This window comes from Rhinopithecus roxellana, chromosome 11 (assembly GCF_007565055.1).
Source record: "Rhinopithecus roxellana isolate Shanxi Qingling chromosome 11, ASM756505v1, whole genome shotgun sequence".
NCBI lineage: Eukaryota > Metazoa > Chordata > Mammalia > Primates > Cercopithecidae > Rhinopithecus > Rhinopithecus roxellana.
The window spans coordinates 87,736,049-87,745,669 of record NC_044559.1 but is presented as its reverse complement, the minus strand read 5'-3'; positions in this window follow the sequence as shown (position 1 = coordinate 87,745,669).

The following is a 9,621-nucleotide window of genomic DNA, read 5'->3' as shown; positions in this document are numbered from 1 at the left end:
GGGGAGCTGGCGCAAGAGGGAACTGATACACGGGGTTTGGGGAAGACCAGAGCACTCCAAACCTGGACTGCGCAGATGAAAATGGAAAGGCGGCCGGGCCCGGTGGCTCACGCCTGTAATCCCAACACCTTGGGAGGTCGAGGCAGGTGGATCACCTGAGGTCAGGAGTTCGGGAACAGCCTGACCAACATGGTGAAACCCGTCTCTAGTAAAAACATAAAAAATTAGCTGGGCGTGGTGGCGGGCGCCTGTAGTCCAAGCTACTCGAGAGGCTCAGACACGAGAATCGCTTGAACCCGGGAGGCGGAGCTTGCAGTGAGCCGAGATTGTGCCACTGCACTCCAGCCTGGGCGACAGAGCGAGACTCCGTCTCCAAAAAAAAAATGGAAAGGCTCAGAGGCCACTTCCACCTGCTGCTTCATATGATTTAATAATAACAGGTCACTCTATGGAGCCCCAGTCTGCCAGTGCCTGTACCTATGCTGTCTCTTTCAACGTTCAGGGTAGTCCAGGCAGGTATTATTTTTCCAGTTCCCACCAATTTCACCAGCCCTGTTTGCACCAGGCCCAGAGTCAGGACGGGGTGGAGGTCAGATGAAGGACGGCACTGTGGATGGAGGGTACCCTCTCATCTGAAGTCCTAGGCCTGCGTTCCCATTCCTTTCATGTCTGGCTGCTCCCTGGATTTCTTTCAGAGCCTGCAGCCCCAGTTTGAGCATGGTTAGCAAAGAGGGACATGCAGGTGGACGGCCACCGCGTTACCCGGGTAGAAGTCGATATAACTTACTGAATCTTGAGTCCTTCCTCAAGCAGTGCAGGACTCTTTCCAAATTCAGGCTGCTTTTCAAATTCTGGCCTCCTCTGCTTCTAATGAACTTTTGTAGGGGCTGCCTTTCTTTCCTCTCTCTTGTTCACTGCCCTTCTAATCTATTTTCCACGCAGGCCTTCTCCCTGACACAATTTGATTTCCAGGTGGCTAGCAGGCTTCTCTCTGGCTTTGATTTGTGCACTTCTTTCCTGTGCCACATGTCTTTGCTGCACAGATGCGTCTTTGCTACCTTTTCACATTTCCTTTAAAGACCCGCAGATGCCTGATGGAACATTGCAGAAATAATGCAGGATGAAAACACGGTTCTGGGGAGGCTGGTGTCTCAGGCTTGATGTGGGAATGAATGAAGGAAGACTTAGACCCCCTCAGGGCTCAGGGAAAGAAATGTGAAGTACAGATTTTCAGCTTCTTATGGAGTGGTTACTTTTATTTATTTATTTACTTTTTACTACTTTTTTAAAATTTTATTTTAGGCCCTTCTAAAGTAGACATGTAATGACATGGTTCAGCGGTGCAATGGGGAAGATGGAGGGGCTTACTTTCAGTGAGAGCCCTGGGGCATGTAACATGATCAAATTCCAGCTTCCCACCCTCATCCTCCACTCCACATCTGTCCCCCCAAGCCCCGCAAAGCCAAAGGAGGATCAAGTACCCATAAACCAGAAAGGTTTCACATTTTCATTGGTCCACACAGCTGCAGATGCTTGGCCATGTCCTGGTTTTATTATTCTGTATTTTATTAATAATCCACCAGTCATTACCCAAGTGCCTCTTGCAAACTTAAATGTCTTCACAAGGAGTTGGGTGAAAATTAGTTTAGAAGCTAAATGGAGGTGTGGGGGTGAAATGAACGTCCTTTGCTCCCCACTTGGCATGGAGTTTTGAGTTTACTCATATCCCTTAAACAAAACAGACTCGGCCGGGTGTGGTGGCTCACACCTGTAATCCCAGCACTTTGGGAGGCTGAGGTGGGCGGATCACCTGAGGTCAGGAATTCGAGAACAGCCTGGCCAACATGGTGAAACCCCGACTCTACTAAAAACACAAAAATTAGCCATGTGTGGGGGCCCGCGCTTGTAATCCCAGCTACTTGGGAGGCTGAGGCAGGAGAATCGCTTGAACCTGGGAGGCAGAGGTTGCAGTGAGCCGAGATTGCGCCACTGCGCTCCAGCCTAAGTGACAGTGCAAGACTCTGTCTCAAGAAAAAAAAAAAAAATCAAAACAGTAACTTCAGGTAAGGTCTGGAAGAGCTGTGTAAACTGATGAAGAGGTACACGTTTCATGGGATCCTGGTTACAGATAACACTTTAAATGAGCTTGGAAAGTTAAAGGATGTTGATAGTGATAGTGATAGAGACTGTCCTGGGGGCAAACAAGTCGCTTGGCAGAGGAATGTTTAATGTTGGATTCATTAACTGCTGTTAAAGAAGGACAGCTGTGGGGCAGCTGCAGAAACCAGACCGCTAATCACCATTCATGGTCCCTCAATGAGGACAGAGTAGGAGACCAAGGATCAAGCCAAGTCCCAAAGCCACAGCAGGGGCTGGTACCCACTCACCCCTATCTTCTGCACCTCCTGCATCTGCATCTGATGTGATTTCGCTCTATGTCTCCACCCAATCTCATCTTGAATTGTTGCTCCCATAATTCCCATGTGTTGTGGGAGGGACCCAGTGGGAGATAATTGAATCATGGGGGCAGTTCCCTCATACTGTTCTCATGTTAGTGAATAAGTCTCACAAGATCTGATGGTTTTATAAGGGGAAACCCCTTTTGCTTGGTTCTCATTCTCTCTTGTCTGCCACCATGTAAGATGTGCCTTTTGCCTTCTGACATGATTGTGAGGCCTCTCCAGCCACGTGGAATTGTGAGTCCATTAAACCTCTTTTTGTTTATAAATTACCCATTCTTGGGCATATCTTCATTAGCAGCATGAAAACAGACTAATACAGCATCTTAGCTACATGCCCCACATCTCATAATAATTTTAATCCTGCAACACAAAGAGAAGGTTCAGTTACATTTCAATAATTCAGGAAGAGGCCACACATGATGGCTCACACCTGTAATCCCAGTGCTTCAGGAGTGTCAGGAGGGAGGCTCACTTGATGCCAGGAGTTTGAGACCAGCCTGGGCAATACAGCAAGACCCCAACTCTACAAAATACAAAAAAAAATTTGCTGGGCATGGTGGCCTGTGCCTGTAATACCACCTACTTGGGAGGCTGTGTGAGGAGGATGGCTTGAGCCCAGGAGTTTGAGGTTACAGTGAGCTGTGATTGTGCCACTGCACTCCAGCCTGGGTGACAGAGCAAGGCCCTATCTCTAAAAAATAATAATTCAAGAAGAAAGGACAAGTAGTTGCCATTCTGACATTGATCAGGTTAACCTTCAGTCAAATGGAACATTCCACCATAAAGAGTGATACTTGCTTGAACATTCCAGAGAGCCTCTTCAGAAGAGTTCCTGTAGTGGTGGTGGGGTGGGGAGATGGGAGGGGATTTTGCTTGACTGGAAGGAGGGGAATGACTTCATACTTGGTCAGTGAGAGAAGGGGATGGGACAGGTTCAGCTCTTGGTAGTTACTATATTGCTAGGTTGATGACCTTAGCACGTTACCTCTGAGCCTGTTGCCTTGTCTGTCAAATGAGAATAAAAATACTATCATTCATTTCAAAGAATATTTCTTGAGCCTATTATGTGCCAGGTACAGATCTACACACTGGGGTTATTGCAGGGACAAAAACAAGTCCTTGCTCTCAGAAGGCTTGAGTTCTAGTGCAGGGAAGCAGAAAATAAGCAGAGTGGATGATGTGTCGGATGGTGAGGGATGCTCTGAAGAACCATGGAGCAGGTCAGGGGCACAGGGAGGGGGATGCGACCCTATTGCAAGGTGGGGGAGTTGGGGAAGTGTTGATAAATTGATGGCTGAGCAGAGACCAGAGGAAGCAAGGGAGTGAGTCACACAAGTATCTAGGGCCAGAGCCACCCAAGCAGCAGGAAGGAGCACAGATGCTGAGAAGCAGGAGGACTCAGTAAGGTCAGGGAACAGCGAGAGGTCAGGGTGGGTGAGCAGAGGGAAGGAGGATGGGTATTTGACCTGTTCACTCTGAGCAAGAGAGGGAACTACAGGAAGTTTTAGCAAGGGTGGGACATGACCCGACTTAACATGTTCAAATTATTCTCCTGAATGCCTTGTTAAAAATAAACTGTAGGTGGCAAAGAGCTGAAACCAAGAGACGATCTGCACGGAAATGGCACTCATCCACATGACAGTTGATGGTCTTGGATAGAGTGGCATTGGTGGGGTGCATGTGAGTAGTCGATTCTAGATATACTTTGAAGGTGGAGTCGACAGGATTTGTAGATGGATTGGGTCTAGAGTGGAAGGAGAGGAGTCAAGGATGGACTCTAAGTATTTTGACCTGAGCTACTTATTTTTGCCACAGGATCCTTGGGGTGTTGCTTTGCCATCCAGAAACCTCTGTGGCAAGTGACACCTTTGCCTGAGTTTTTCTCAGGCCTGCAGAGCTCTTTCTGCTCACTCAGCCTGGCAGGCTGCACTCAGCTCATGCTACTGGCCTGGATCCCACACCTGCCAAGGGCAGTCCAGGTGTGAAGCAGCAAGGGGTGCATGAACGAGCATGCACAGGGTCCGGCCATTGTGCACAGCCAAGCACGCTGGCTACTGCAGTGGGGTGGGCAGCTCCAGGCACCAGCACAGGTGCCAGCTCCCTGTGAGGCTGTGGCTAGACTAGGCGTAACATAGGTGGCTTCCACTGTAAGCATCAGGAAACATGGTGGCATCTGGAAGCTTGGAGACACCAGGAACTGCAGAGCCCCAAGGAGGATATCACAGCCCCGGCCTAGGGAGCTCCTAGGTCTGAGCTTCCTGAAGGGCCGCAGATGGTCTCACCTTCTTTCGTCTCTCCTTCTTGTTGCCTGCAATATGGTGAACGGGAGTACGGGGGCAGCAGGGGTGTGTGTTTCAGCCTTGTTTGTGTCACAGCTCTTTCAGTCCTGCCATTCAGTGGGTCCTGAGTTCTTGTCTCGTGCTCAGGAAGAGTGAGGTACGTGGACAACTAGAGGGTGAACAAAGCAAAGAGGTGCTTTATTGAGCATCAGTATACCTCTCAGGAGACTTGAAGTGGGTAGCTCCTTTCCGCAGACAGGTTAACCCGTTGTTTGTGAAGCTCTCAGCAGAGAGGAGACCTGGAGTGAGTAGCTCCTATCTGCAGGAAGATTGTCCTGTGATCTGCTGGGGCCTGGCTGAGTCTGGGGTTTTTATGGACTTCAGAGGGGAGGAAGTGTGTGCTGAGTGGTCCATGGGCGGCCACGGGTAGGCCCAGAAAAAGCACCATAAGTTCTCACTCCCATCCACAGAACGGATAGCCTGGGCCCCAGGCTTTAGGCCATCCCTGGCTTGAAAGTGGGGTTTCACCAGGGACCCACTCATTTCCACCCAGGAACCTGCCTGTCTCCTGCTGCCATCAACCTGCCATCCATTGCATCCACAACACCCCGACTGTTTGTGCTAAGGGGCGCCTGCCAGCCTGCATTGAGCTGCCCTCAGCCCTCCTTAGCCTCCTTCCCAAACCCTGTCAGTGCTCAAAGTCTGGAGGAGGCTGAGGTGGCAGGAGGCTGGCATGTCAGCACTGCCCTGAGCACTCACACACTTGGCCAGGTCATGACAGTGCCTGGGCTTGGTCTCAACTTTGCTCCAAAATTGAAGTGGGCACCAGGAGCAGGGAAAAGCCAGGCAGCAGCAGCAGGCACTTTTGAGCCTGCGGGAGCAGGGAGCTTCCCAGGCTCCTGAGAGCACAGGGATGCCTGGGTCTGCAGCTGTGGCTGGGCAGATGCAGCTGTGCCCAGGAGGGCAGGGCCCTTGCCCCTTCAGCTTGGAAGGGGGCGTGGCTCCCACCTGTTCCCAGCTCCCGCTGGCTCTGTGGAGCATGCAGGCCCAGCTGCACATCCCCTGCTGCAGCCAGCATCTTAGCAGCAGCTGCTCCAGGTGGGCCGCTGCTGCCATCATTTTTATACCAAGAGTTACGATTATTATATGATGTGTAAAGTGAGATAGAATCGTGTTGATGAGCCAGGCTCAGATCCTGGCCTCACCATTTAGTTGCTTTGTGATCTTGAGCATTTTACTTAACCTCTCTGTCTCAGGTTTTTTTGCCTGTAAGATGGTGATAGTAACACCACCTACCTCATGAGTGAGTTAATAAATGTAAGTAGCTTAGAACTGTGCCAGGGCAAGTTCGATAGAAATGTTTGCTATCGTAACCTAACCCATGTTGGTCTGCTTACTGCTCAAAAGCCAGACTCGAGAGACAAGGGTTGGTGGGGGGAAAGGCAGGTTTATTCAGAGAGCCAGCAAAATCAAGAAGATGGTGGACTAGCGTCCTAAAGTACCATCTTAAGTCAGTGCAACTTTGGGGCTCTTTTTATGTTAAGGGCAGAGGGAAGAGGAAGGGGTTGGTACCAAGGTGTGACTGACAACCACAGACATCTGGGTATAAGCAAGGGTCCCAGGAGGTTGGGAACTTCTTTGTCCTTGGTCAGGTCACAATGCTCCTATAAATTTTTAATAAAACTTAGTTGTTTATGACCTTTCCCTTTAATTTCAGTGTTAGTTTCGAAAACAACATGACTGCTGTTTTTGCATATTATCTCAGTGCTTCAAAATCATCCTAGACTATGTGCAGGAAAGGATGAAGGCCTGTTAAACAAAGTAGAGTTAGTTATGTTAGCTCTTTCGCTGTTTCACTGTTATGCTATTGTTATATTAAATGTTACATAATGTATGCATGTACATTGATATAGTTTGGATATTTGTCCCCACCCAAATCTCATGTTGAAATGTAATACCCGGCCGGGCGCGGTGGCTCATGCCTGTAATCCCAGCACTTTGGGAGGCCGAGGCGGGCAGATCACGAGGTCAGGAGATCGAGACCATCCTGGCTAACACGGTGAAACCCCGTCTCTCCTAAAAATACAAAAAGTTGGCCGGGCGCGGTGGCTCAAGCCTGCAATCCCAGCACTTTGGGAGGCCGAGGCGGGCAGATCACGAGGTCAGGAGATCGAGACCATCCTGGCTAACACGGTGAAACCCTGTCTCTACTAAAAATACAAAAACTTAGCTAGGCCTGGTGGCGGGCGCTTATAGTCCCAGCTACTTGGGAGGCCGAGGCAGGAGAATGGCGTGAACCCGGGAGGCGGAGCTTGCAGTGAGCCGAGATCCGGCCACTGCACTCCAGCCTGGGCGATAGAGCAAGATTCAGTCTCAAAAAAAAAAAGAAATGTAATACCCAATGTGGGAGGTGGGACCATGGTGTGGGTCCCTCACGAATGGCTTGGGCCATCCCCTTGGTGATGCGTGAGCTCTCACTCAGAGTTCACACAAGAATGGGTTGTTTAAAAGCGTGTGGCACCTCCTCCCCAAGTCTCTCTCTCTTGCTTCTGCTTTCACCAGGTGACATGCCTACTCTCCCTCACCTTCTGCCATGATTGGAAGCTTCCTGAGGCCTCCCTAGAAGCTGAGCAGATGCCAGCATCATGCTTCCTGTACAGCCTGCAGAACGGTGAGCCAATTAAACCTCTTTTCTTCACAAAATACCCTACCGCGGGTATTTCTTTATTGCAGTGCAAGAACAGCCTAGTACATACATGGATACATAATATGAGTTGGCACATCAAAGAAACTGAGAAAATGTTTATCTGTTATTATGATGATTATAAAACAATTTAATACAGTGTCGAAACAGGTAGAAGTTGTTTTAGGTAACCTCCCTGTGCATTTCTGTGTGTCTTAGTTGGAACTTCCCTGGGCTCTGGATGACTTTATGTTGCATTTCCCCTCCTCAATCCCCTCCCCACCCCCAGTGATATCCTCAGTCCTTCCTCTGCAGCCCCACCCCAGCAGGGGCGTCTTCTCTTCCATTCCCCAAGTGAAATGCAGCTTGGTCGGGAGTTGGAGAATCGCAGTCTAATGAACCCCTGCGTCTGGACTGAGTTCTTCCTCCTGCATTTCTCTGTCTGAGTCATGTCTTTACTCCCCAAAGTTGAGAGGTCCCAGTGCAAACCCACCCTCTGGCCTCACCTGTTCACACTTTGATCCTGTGGTCAGCTAAAGCCATGCAGGCTCAAAGCTTTTGTGTCCCCCTGAGTGCCTTTCTGACTCATGCCTTCCCCCTCAACAGGGGGGGCCTCACCACCCTAGGAGTTGGCTGGGGTGTTTTCCAAACAACATGCGGCCCTCCTTCCTTCTAGTGTCTCGCTTCTGTATCCCATTAAGACAATTGCCATGGCCTCCTAATTTGGCCTCTCTGTGTCCAGCCTCTCTCCTCGAAGCCCTGCTGTGACCACATTCACCTTCTGGGAGCATTTCTCTCCCCCCCATTGATGCCTGCCTTGCTGCAGCCACCACAGTCTCACCTGGCAGCTGCAGAAGCCTCTTGATGGATATCCCAGAGCTACCCTTGTCCCCTCCAGGGCATCCTCCGTGCTGTGCCCAGAGTGTTGTTTCTAAATTGCAGATGGGATCAAGTTGTTCCCTAGCCCCCTACGGCACTGAACGCCCAGGCTCCTTGCCATGCACGTGACAGGGGCCCTTTTGTCTCTGAGCATCCCCTGCCACCCTCTTCCTTGCTCCTACCCTCTCCCCTTACACCAGCCTTCTTCTAGTCCTTTTTTTTTTTTTTTGGCTTTATTGAGATATAATTGACAAACAAAAATGACACAGATTCAAGGAGTACAGTGTGTGTGTGCGTTTTTTTTTTGGCAGGGTCTCACTCTGTCACCCAGGCTGGAGTGCAGGGATTGCAATTTCAGCTCACTGCAACTTCTACCTCCCGGGTTCAAACAATCCTCCCACCTCAGCCTCCAGAGTAGCTGGGACCACAGGCATATGCCACCACGCCTGGCTAATTTTTGTATTTTTTGTAGAGATGGAGTCTTGCTATGTTGCCCAGGCTGGTCTCAAACTCCTGGCCTCAAGCAATCCACCTGCTTCGGCCTCCCAAAATGCTGGGATTATAGGTATGAGCCACCGCACCCAGCCACAGTGTGACATTTTGATAAATTGTATAACCACAATCAGGCTAATTAACATACCCATCACCTTGTGTAGTTGCTATGTTTTGTGTGTTATGAGAACACTTAAGATCTCTTCTCTTAGCAAATTTCAAGTGTACCATTCAATATTATTCACTGTGGTCACTGGGCTGCATGTTAGATCTTCAGAACTTATTCATCCTGTGTAACTGGGACTTTGTACCCTTTGACCAACATCTCCCAACCCCTCGTTCCTAGCTCCTGGCAACAATTTCCAGTCTTCTGAGCTCTGCATACTCCTTCCTTCTTCAGGGCCTTCACACAAGCAGGGAAGGTTCATCTCCCAAGACTTTACTCCACATCACTCATGTACCTTTTGGGTCTCAGTTCCAATGTCATTTTCTTGGCGAGGACTTCTCTAACTTCCAATCTCAATTAAGTTCCCAGCCCCTCATTATTCCCTAATAGGATTCTGGTTTTTTTTTCCTTCCTCTGTCTAATTATTATTTTAAAACAGGTATTAATTTTTTTTTTTTTTTGAGATGGAGTTTCACTTTTGTCGCCCAGGCTGGAGTGCAGTGGCTCAATCTCGGCCCACTGCAACCTCTGCCTCCCGGGTTCAAGCCATTCTGCTACCTCAGTCTCCCGAGTAGCTGGGACTACGGGAACCCACCACCATGCTTGGCTAATTTTTTGTATTTTTAGTAGAGATGGGGTTCACCATGTTGGCCAGGCTGG